Here is an 11,138-nt window from a genome sequence, read left to right on the forward strand (position 1 = left end):
ATTTTTTGTGAGTAACTTTAGTCAAATTAGAATGGAAGATACCAATTCACAGTTTTCGTATCACTAAAATATTACCTGCTGTGAAAGATCCAATTCCTTTGCTCAATTATTATATCGTGCAATTATTATATCATGCAAAATTATTATAAAAATTCATCAAAATTTCCATTGGCCATTGTAGCACTGCGTTATGGCTGACAAAATTTGGGTAGGCTATATTGTTTCAATGAGGTTTATTTTTTTTGTGCCTATTTCAGTTGGGGGGGCTAATGGGGGGCTGACTACTTCAGTGGGGGGGTGGGGCTAAATCCCCCTCAAGCCCCCCTTGGCGCCGCCACTGAATATTAGCCAATAAGGCTGCATTTTTATTTGTCTGCATTCATACTGTTTAATGCGGACATTTAATCAAATATATGTGGACACTTATTCGAATTAAAACGAATTAATATCGACATTGATTACATTTGATGTTTACATTAAATATTTAATATGTTTTATACTTCAGCATCAATTCTATTAACGTGGACATTAAATCGAATATATGTTGACATATATTCGAATATATTTATGATTTGTTGTCGGGAGTGAATGTTTTGTGTGGGGAGTGAATTAATATTCACATATAAACCTCTACAGTGATTGGTTGATGAATATCCACGTATATTCGATTCAAAGTTCTCATTAATAGAATTAATGCTGACATATAAAACTGCTCACTGATTGGATAGTATTAATGTCTACATTAAAATCAAATTAATGTTCACATTAAATCGATTTGACGTGGACATACAATCGGATTAACGAATTATGTCCACTGTGGCCTACCATAGTATGTACCGTATAAGTAGGGAGCTGCTAGAGTAGCAGCTCCCTGATCACATGGTTCACAGTACTACATGTTAGTAGCCATGCCGCAACTAAATGTCACTTATTGTTAGCATACCGCCCCCCCCCCCCCCAATAAAAAACACACACACCCAGAAAAAGAATTGATCTGAAAGGTGGTTCAAAAAATGCAAAATATACATGCACTACTCCGAACAAAATGGTCACTAAAGTTGCGCCTCTGATGGTATAGTAGCCTGGAGTTCACAGTAATGTACAGCTTTTCATTTCTCAAAAGTTAAAAGTGTTAAGGAAATACAACCTGCACTAATAGCTGTATTTTGAAACGGTCTCAAACATTTTGTAATTGAAGTCACCTTTCATCTGACGCAAAATCATGTAAGGAACAGGCATTCCATGTTATATGTACTGGGATTCAGCCTGTTGCCTGAATTAATATGAACATTTCTTGTTACCTCTGAGAACGAGCAGAACATCCAAACAAATAATGGAACGTATCAACCACATTATCTCCTACTGCTTACATACGAAAAATCTGTCCAGATATTTTACCTAAAGTTGGGATGCAACATTGGAATAAACGTCAGTATCCAACCAAGTTTTGCCCCAAAGCAAGGAAAATTACCACGGTTCATACATTTTCTTGCAGAAGGTGATGAATTGACCAAAGTTTTCTGCTTTCTACTTGTTTGGAGCAAAACATTTTTCGTGACAAATGTTCCCCTCTCCCTCCTCGTCCTTCCTCTCCTCTCCTCTCCTCCTTGTCCTTCGATCCCCTCCCCTTGTCCTTGCCTTCCCCAAGTCTTCCCCTTGTCATTTCTTTATGCACCCTCCTCCCAAATATACCGTGATACGTTCCAATTCGTTGTCAAGGCACTTGCATACTTGGCCGATATTTTAGCGATATCGTTTTGTAATAATCTGGTAACGTACTTCGTAAAGAGCAGTTTGTTGTTGAATTTTTGGACAAGGGGTTTACTGTATGTTTTTTAACTAAAAAGACAGACACCTGGAAGAACTAGAGAACACCGAGGGTATAAACCAATAAATAATACATCAAGTTGCAAGTTTTGGACTAGGTACGCACATTATGATTGAAATATTACGTTACAAAATATAAGTTTTTATCTTTTGTAAATGGGGCAATGACGACGTTCATGCTCGATGTAGTTCTACTACTAGTCTTTCCTTTAATAGACCTAACACTGTAACACTATAGCTATACTAATACCTCAGCAGTCAGAGGCCAGACCTAGCCTACATCATAACTTGCTGAAGTCTGTAGTGTTGATCGATTACATCGATAGCTATGTTCTACGTGAGAATTCTAGGCGCCTGGCCTGTTACAAGTTTTAGGCCAGGCTTAGGCCTCATACGAGATACTGTGATACTGTAATTTAATGATGCTTGTGGCTATTGCCAGATAAGCTAGTGTCTATGCTATGCTATGCATTTATGTTATGTAAATAGCTAGACAAGCAGTCTAATTAGTAAGACTGAATAAAGAAGTAAGGCAGAGCCTCCCAGACCCTCAGAGTGTGCACATGTATTTTCTTGTTTCTGTGTTTTGTGTTCAAAGTCTGTCCATTGTCAAGCCCTCGGACTCTACAATGGCGTAGTCGGCAGGGTAATGTTGAAGATGTTGGCATGCATGGTTATGTAATGGAGGAAGACCTACTAAAGTACAAGATCGGGCCAGCCGGGCAAAGAGTTGTAGTCCCGGATCAGTTAGTGAATGAAGTTATCAATCAATACCATTGTTCACCTACGTGCCCCCACTTAGGTGTAAGAAAGACAATTTCTAAAATAAGGGAGAAATTTTGGTGGAAGAGTATGAAATCTGTTGAAAAGTTCATCAAACAATGTAGGATTTGCCAGTTGACTAAACCAGTGTATCGAAAATCATCAGGGTATATGCAGTCTACTGTGAGCAGGTGTCCATGGGATATTCTGGCTATGGATCTTTTGGGCCCCTTCCCAGAAAGTAAAGAGGGCAAATTATATATACTGGTAAAATTTTAGCAGCCGTAATTAGACAATTATTTTGTACTTGGGGGGCTTGTAATACTCTAGTCTCTGACAATGGACCACAAATGATTTCACAGAAGGTGGCCCAAGTATGTGTTCTCTGGGGTGTAAAGAGGTCATTTACAAGCCCCTATCATCCTCAGGCCAATTGGGTTGAGAGGGTTAATAGAAACTTAGTTTCTATGTTGTGTTGTTTTATGAAGGGTGATCATACAGAGTGGGATGACTTGGTACCAGAGTTTATGTTTGCCCTTAATTCCTATGTACATGATTCCACTGGATTCTCACCAGCAGAGTTATTTCTTAACCGTACCCTGAGAGGACCTGGAGAATGGGTGGGGAGTGATAGCAAGGTAGTAAGGGATAAGGAAGCCATGTGGGCAGTTGCAAAACAGAACATGGAACGCCAGACAAAGGTCAATAAAGGGCAGTATGATAGAAAGAGGGAAGAGTCTATAGTCAGAGTGGGTGATGTGGTGGCACTCCGATCACATGCTTTATCAAAAACCAGAGCAAAGGCCCTTAACAAGTCTCTCCCCAAAAGTACCTGACAAGGAATGTCAGCCACATAAAGCTCAACTTCTTCAGTCTCCCCTGCAATAGTCATGGAGGTAGACACCTTACCTGTGACAACCAGAGGTGTGTCATCCAAAAGCTTAAACCACAGGGGTTCATTCAAAGGCATAACCTCACAATTTTCAACCATTAAGGTACTGATGAGTGACCTTTCTGCTCCACTATCAGCATAAGCAAGAACTTTCCCACCAAATAACATTGCCTCAAAATACGCCCCATCCAACTTGCATACATTTGTCACCTCAGAGCTATGCTCCAATGAGACCCTAACTCTGAACAACCTTTCCTCCACCTCCTTGTTAGAAATTCTCACCAAATTAATGCCAACATTAGCATTTTGATCACGTGACACATTTGAACAGTTATATACCGTATAACTGAAATGTCCCCATTCACCACAGGTATAACATCTGATGTTATTAAGATCTGTAGCTGGTCGGCGAATTCTACTCCCTTGGCTAGAAGCTGGCCTCTGTGACTGCCCTGTTGTTTCACCGGCAGTTTGGAAATATGGTCGTGTAGTAGCTGACATCGATCTGGAACCTTGACTCTGTCGATTCCTGCTAGTGACCCTGGCAACCAAGATGTTATCAGCAAAATCCGAAATTTCCACAAGGGAAGTCCACTTCTGCTCCAGTAACTGTAAACGCAAAGATTCGTCTCTTAATGAGGAGATCATTTGATCAACAGCAATCAAATCCATTATTCTAGTAAACTCGGGTGAAGATGCCAATCTATCTGTGGGAGCTGTCCAACGTCTCAAATACAAACTAAGCCGACTACCGTACTGTCTGAAAGTTTCTGATGGGCCCTTTACAGCGGAACGAAACTTCTCCCTGTACGTATCTGGAGTAAGCTGAAATGCTGCCAACAATGCATCCTTAACTACAACATAACTTTGTTTCTGACTTTCACTTAAAATGTGGAAAGCTTTCTGTGCCTTGCCAGTCAAGTATGGTTCCAATAGAATAACTTGATAAGGATGTTCAAGTGATGCATAGATCAACTCTACCAATTAACGTCTTATTAGGCCTTGTCTGTACCAAAATCACGCTGCTACTGTACTTTAATGCTCAACATACATTAAGCCGTGATTGCAAATTCTGGTAAATAAAACGGGACAAATATATGAATATTCTGGTATTTCAGGTTTGGAGAGAAAAAGTGTTGCAGTCTTCCGTGTTCCACCTGCATCTGTGTACCATTATGACGCAACTTCAGCAATTAGCGTCGGTCAACATGAAATTTGCTGTCAAAACTTTGTACAAAAATGTAAGTATTCCTTTTAGACTGTCAGTCTGCCGCAAAGGTGTATTTGAAAAGAAATCATTAGTGACTATAAGGGTGGGCCATTTGAGCTTTACTAAAACAGCCAGTGTACAGAAACAGTTACTAAGAAATAAATTGTAACAGGCAATTGAAAGTATGTGATTATATAGATTTATTCACCATCCCCCGCTTATCTTGTCTTCTCCCACCCCTCCCCCCCCCAAAAAAAAAAAATTGGTTTAGCCTCCTGGGAGAAGCTGCATTGTAAAGACTGCTGTGCTATTGTAGATGTTCATCCTAGATTTAAAGATAAGAGTAAAAGTTTTTAGATCTCAGGAGAATTACTAGTGAACATCTGTTTCATTTAAACTTTTTATCGCAGGATTTAAAGAAGCCAGGAATTTATTCATGTTAAAATTATGTCTAACAGTTTTGAACACTGATTTTGTTTTTATCATTGAAAAACTCTAGTTCCTATGTAGAAAACTGCTATACATCTTTACACTTGTATAGCAACTTGACAATTTGGCATAGCATTTTGTGATGCAATACTGGATTAACTATTCCCTGTATTTTGCAAACCATTTTGTGATTGTGAATTTGTGATACCAGATAAATAGTTCCCTGGTAGCTCCTTAATTTCAAGCAATTTTAAAAATACATAAGGATGTGATAAGTGAGGAATTGTTGGTAGGGTTTTGCTTAGTCCTTTTGAAAAGTAGTAAAGTTCAATTCACTATTATTAGTAAACTATTTTATAATTTTGTTTTATAACAGTTTGAACAGTTTGAATTTTGGCTTGACTGGTGTGTGTCTCTCTTTTTTTTTCCACCTTCTGATTCAAGCTTATATTTCTTGGAAGAGAGTACCCCAAGGGCGAGAAATATTTCAGGGATAGATGTCACCAAGCATTTATGAAAAACAAAGACATGACAGATCCAGAAAAGATTAAGGAGCTCATCGGACGAGGAGAATATGTCATGAAAGAATTAGAAGCCCTATACATGTTGAGAAAGTACAGAGCTTTGAAGAAACGATACTACGCAGAATGAAGAAGATGAAGATATCAAAGTGTCGGGAAAATGGTGCGGTAAAAATGTCGTGAATGGACCCTCCATGTCTTTTGGAGTTCTGTGGGATCTGTGGTAGGTTCTATCACTGCGTTTGAAGTTATGCACAATAAAGGTTTGGTTAAACGAAGGATACTTTAAAAGGTTTGCAGTGTGTGAAACTGTTAACACACCATCAGCATAGTTACTTCAAGTCTACTGTATAAGCTTAATTGCGAGTATCAAAATGAAGTCAATAATCAGTTATTGTGAATCAAAGTCTAGTAATCTGGAATAAAATTCTATACAGTAACAATTAGCACCATGTCCTAGCCATATTGCCATTTTGTATCAGAATAAAAATGTTTATAATTTTTGTGATGTATTCAACATCATTAACAAAAGGGTGCACACCGTTGAAAAGATGGCCCAATGTTACAATCCTAGCAGAATCTTCTAAGGATTAATATGGATATCTTGTTAGGATTAAAATAATGTCAGACTTAAATACTGTTGACTGTATGTATTATTTTATATATTTTTTATTCCTTGCCGGAGGCAAAAGGAATCTATGCGATTGTGATGGAATGTGTGTGTGTGCGTGTATGTATGTATGTGACACTTGCTTGTAAACATGGTAAATCAAAAAGTTAATGGTGGATTAAATTCATAGTTTGATAGTTGGATCCGTCTTGAGTACAAAAAGCCTATTGTTTTCTGTGAAAGTTCACTATCCATTTGGGGTCAACATTTAAACGAAAGTCTGAAAATCTTGTAAGCTAGATAACGCAACAGGTATACCTTTCTAGAACTTAAAAACTTGTAGATCCAGCTTGGTGAGTGCAAGAATCCTATTGAAATTTGTAGAGGTTAAAGGTCACAAGAGGCCAACAGGCATAAAAGTTTGAAAACCTTTTTAACATGATAACTCTGAAGTTAAAGCTACAATTATTTGTTAATTCTCCAATGCTATGATTTTCTTTTGGTGGACATAGTTTGGTCAAATTTACTTCAGTTCTGTTAGGGGGCTCTATAGGTCTTCAACGAAACATACCTGGCATTTAGCAGGTAATGAAATCTGCTTCAGAGTTCATACTCTTGCTTTAAACATTCACTTAATCCTCCTATCAGTTTTTAGCCTCTGAGTCTCAAGGGGTCAACGGGTTATCTCAAATGGGCACAAACTGGCTCAATAGTCAATAGGTTAAATCTCAAATGGTGGAGAAATTGGCCAAATTTCTCAAAACTATATCACAGTGTTAAAACAATGTCAGGTAACTCTCAACAAGTATGACATAAAGGAGACCTAAATCAAGCCAAATAATCTTTAAAAAATAAGTCTTTGATGATGGCTGTAAAATCCTTGTCCATATTCAAGCGTGAGAGACCACCATCTTTCTCTCTACCATATTCAGGGATAAAAAAAAGAAAAAGAAAAAGAGAGTACTTATATTACTGTACATCCTTGGATCATTAGTAAATCTATTTTAACATTGACGAAACAAACTGTATCTAGATGACCTCTGATACTGGATTTGCCTATATTTCAGTGATGAGCTAGGTTGATATCTTCAGGAGGGAATAATTCAGTTTTAGAATTTATCATTTCCTCCTCTGTGAAGTGTTCATTTCCTGCTGCAACAGTTGGCCAGCTGGGTAGCAGAAACAAAAAGATGGCGCTATTGATAAATAGAGAGTAATGTGTATGTGAATTGTATAAGGGTGCATACTCCATATCATTTCCCAATTGAACTACACACTAAACTGTCATAGTAATTTTGTCTCTAAGTCCTTGTAGAAGTTCTCACTGAGCGAAACCCTACCCATCATTGGATAGCTAATATGCCACCTTCAAGTTTCTGTCCAGGAGGACTTTTATTGCCATGAGAGCCTGAAGTTTTTGTCACTTGTAAACAAACCTATTTACTCATCAGTCAACAAGTTTTGTACGCAGCTATGAGAAGGTCAAAATTGGTCAGCAATTGCCTCCACTGACCCAGTTTTGTCTACCACATTTGTGTAACTCTAACATCCAAGCCACAAAAGGAACAGATCTTGTTTGAAAACGTATCGAAAAAATGTTCCCCTGTTGCTTCTTCGGTACATTTCCTGAGGGAGACCACTCCAGCAGATTGATATGTCTGCTGTATATGGAGTGTGCCACCATACATACTAGTCTTCCTGGTAGCACTTGCACCCCCCCCCCCTGTCTGTGCAAAGATGGCAGGCCAAAGTGCAGTGTATGCATGCATAGGGTGGCAGCATTACACAATTGTAGCTGAACAGCATGTTAGTATGTAACTACAGTCATCAGAAGCCTCACATGCTCTACAGGCCACTCCAACCACAACTTGTATAATAATCATTCTTCAAACTTTGGTTTGGGATAAAAACTTTTTACTCACTTAAGTGGAAACTTTCAAACACAATTAAAAAGTCAGCAAATATTCTATTTTTGAATGCTTTAAATTTAAAATTGAGGTGATTCCTTCGGAACACAGGGAGAGTACATGTCTTCGTAAAAACCATAACTGGTTCATAACTTTTTATTTATTTATCTTTCTTTTGAGTGGAAGAATGAGCATCTGGAATCAGTGAGGATGCATAGATATATTTTTTTCTTGTCTCTCAGATGAAATTCTTTGCAAATCTAGTTTTACGTCTGGTGCCATTAATATTATACCGACAATTTTGAGTTTGCTTGGACTTGCAGAGGAAACAAATGAGGAAAGAATCAAAAGTACAGTATGAAATGGTGCCCCAAATGTAATGAGGGCGGTATTGAATAACTTAGCATGCATAGATCCCGGATGTGTGACCTGCTTAATTCACTTTGGCTTCGGCTTTGAGTACAAAGTTTCTGTTTGCTGCGGTATTGGTAGAATCACACCGTTACAGACATTGTGATCCGTGTTATAGTGCTTGTAGACAAGAATACAGAAGACCTTTTCTTCTCAATGAATGTCAGTCATAGAAAGGTTAACCATTTCTACATCCTTCGTTTTGCTATTAAATTTGTTGAAAGTGTAAAAGTATGACGTTACTTTCGTGTACACTGTTGTGAACTCATTATAAAGCATAAACTGTTGATGGGGGTGGGGGGGGTGAGGGGTATTTAGCTAAACAAGTCATCCCCAATTTCATTGCGGTAGAACTTGCAGTTCTCGGTGGTACTGGCGTTTATAATACAAATATATTTATTCAGTGTAGAGATAATTATATGGAGAATACAGAAGTTCAATCTTGATATGTCATATAGTCCAATATAACAGGAAAACTTAACTATGTTTCTGCATCTGTTCAAGATTTTGAGATATTCCTCGTTAAATATATATAGGATGGTACGTAGGATAGTTTAAACAAAGATGTGTTCACATGGGAAGCCACTCCCACCAGCTAAAGCGCAAATCTTCTTTTAAAATTTTGGTCTGCCATTTCAACTTTCATATCTTTCATTTTCTTGATGCGAGTCATCACTACGAGTTAATTTGTGCAGTAAATATTTTCACTTGAAATGGTATTTACTAATGAATATTCATTTTTGTATAGTAGGGTTCACTAAAGATAAAGTTAAAAGCTTGAAAAGAACACGTGTATGAAGTGTATTGTTTCATATAAGAAAAAAGAGTGAGAGCTAATAAACTGTTTTCCTTTCAGAGAGATATTACGTAACAGTTTTGTTGTTAACTACTTTTCTTTTTAGCGCAGGGTTGTCCAACGTACGGCCCGCGGGCCACAGTTCATGCATCCAGCTCGCCAGAGATGCTCTATGGTGCGAAATTTTAATGAGCAGATTTATTGATAACAATTTGAAGCTATATAATCAATCATTCGAACCTTCTGGGTCCAAAAAACTGCATACAGGTCAGTTTGTGTGACACTCTCTCAGCGGAGGGGGGGGGGTGGGGCGGCTGGACTTTATTCATCTGTTTTATCAGGATGGAAAATAAATCAGTGTACTCCGCGCGCAATGCTCACGTTTTGTTGCCTTGGGCTTCGGGCAAAAAATCGAAAAATCGAGCGTAGGGTTCATGCGGCCCCTCCTTCATCTCAATCATTCCATGTGGCCCTCCTCTGCAAAAGGTTGGACAACCCTGTTTTAGCGTATCATGACGACCATTCCAGTTGTGCCTGTAGCTGTCAAGGGTTGGAATAGTATAAATTCTTTTGTTTGTTAGTATGCCTCATTTAAATTTGATTTGGTTCAGTATGGTTTGTAGGTTCCCGATCACCGAGGTGGGGTGGGTGGGGGAGGGGAGGAGGGGACTTGAACACGAGATTCTCAGCAAAGGTTTTTTCCCGCGTACTGCTACCATATGTGTCAGTCACTATCACTGGACATAGATCTACCACCTCCAACCCTACCCCCCCCCCCCCAATCTGAAACCTGTGCAGATCCCTCTGGTTTCAATTGATCGAAAAAATGGTTGGATGGAGGGGAGTAGTCACATGAAAACCATATTAAAAATATGATAATCCTAACAGAACCTAGAATCCTACCATAGTGGTTAAACTAGCATCGACATATCTATCATTCTCAAAATATTGTGAGTATTCGACAGCACAAACGTCTCGGACGAGCCATTCCATTCAACACCTACTCACCCACCCCACCCCCTCCCTCCCATCATAAAACATACTTGTCACAGAATGTAGGCATATAAAAGTATTTAACGTTTCGGGGAATCCCCTCCTAGAACACCCCCTACAAGGGAATTTGGCTTCAATGACCTCAGGACCAAACTCCTGCTTGCTCAACTCCTGAATCCACCCACTTTTTTTAACTGGCTGGATATAGTCGGAAAGTTTATGATCGTTGGCACGCGAGTAACTGCTCTTATTTTGGTCTTGTGGGAAGGCAAGGGCGAGGTAGGCGTGGAGAGGGGGTCGTTGAGAGAGGGGCGTGGAGAGATGGATCTTGCACTGTAAATATCGGTGACCTTGCGGGTACCAAAAGCTCTGTAGCAACCATAGAGCAGAATATAAGAACTGTTGTATGGTAGCAACTTAATTGCGTCGCAGAGCAGTCTACCATTATTATACTACAGTATGAGTAGTAAAAATAACCTTTTTGATTTATTCACCTTGTTCCCTTTGAAGTGTACATCAAGGGCCTGCCAAATTCAGTTAATCCATTTCATACCACGGTTCGTGTGTAAACATGGTCAAATCGCAAGGAATTTGGTTTTACGAGAGAAACGAGCCTGTATCACTAGGGACATATTAACATAGAACAGCCCTTACAATGTATGCAATTGGGGGGGGGGGGGGGGTAACATGCCTATACATGCGCGTAGATTACGTCATATACACACATGTATAGGCATGTAAGCCCCCTCCCCCTTCTATTCTAATCTTCAAAAATTCACA

This window comes from Apostichopus japonicus, chromosome 7 (genome assembly GCF_037975245.1).
Source record: "Apostichopus japonicus isolate 1M-3 chromosome 7, ASM3797524v1, whole genome shotgun sequence".
Lineage (NCBI taxonomy): Eukaryota > Metazoa > Echinodermata > Holothuroidea > Aspidochirotida > Stichopodidae > Apostichopus > Apostichopus japonicus.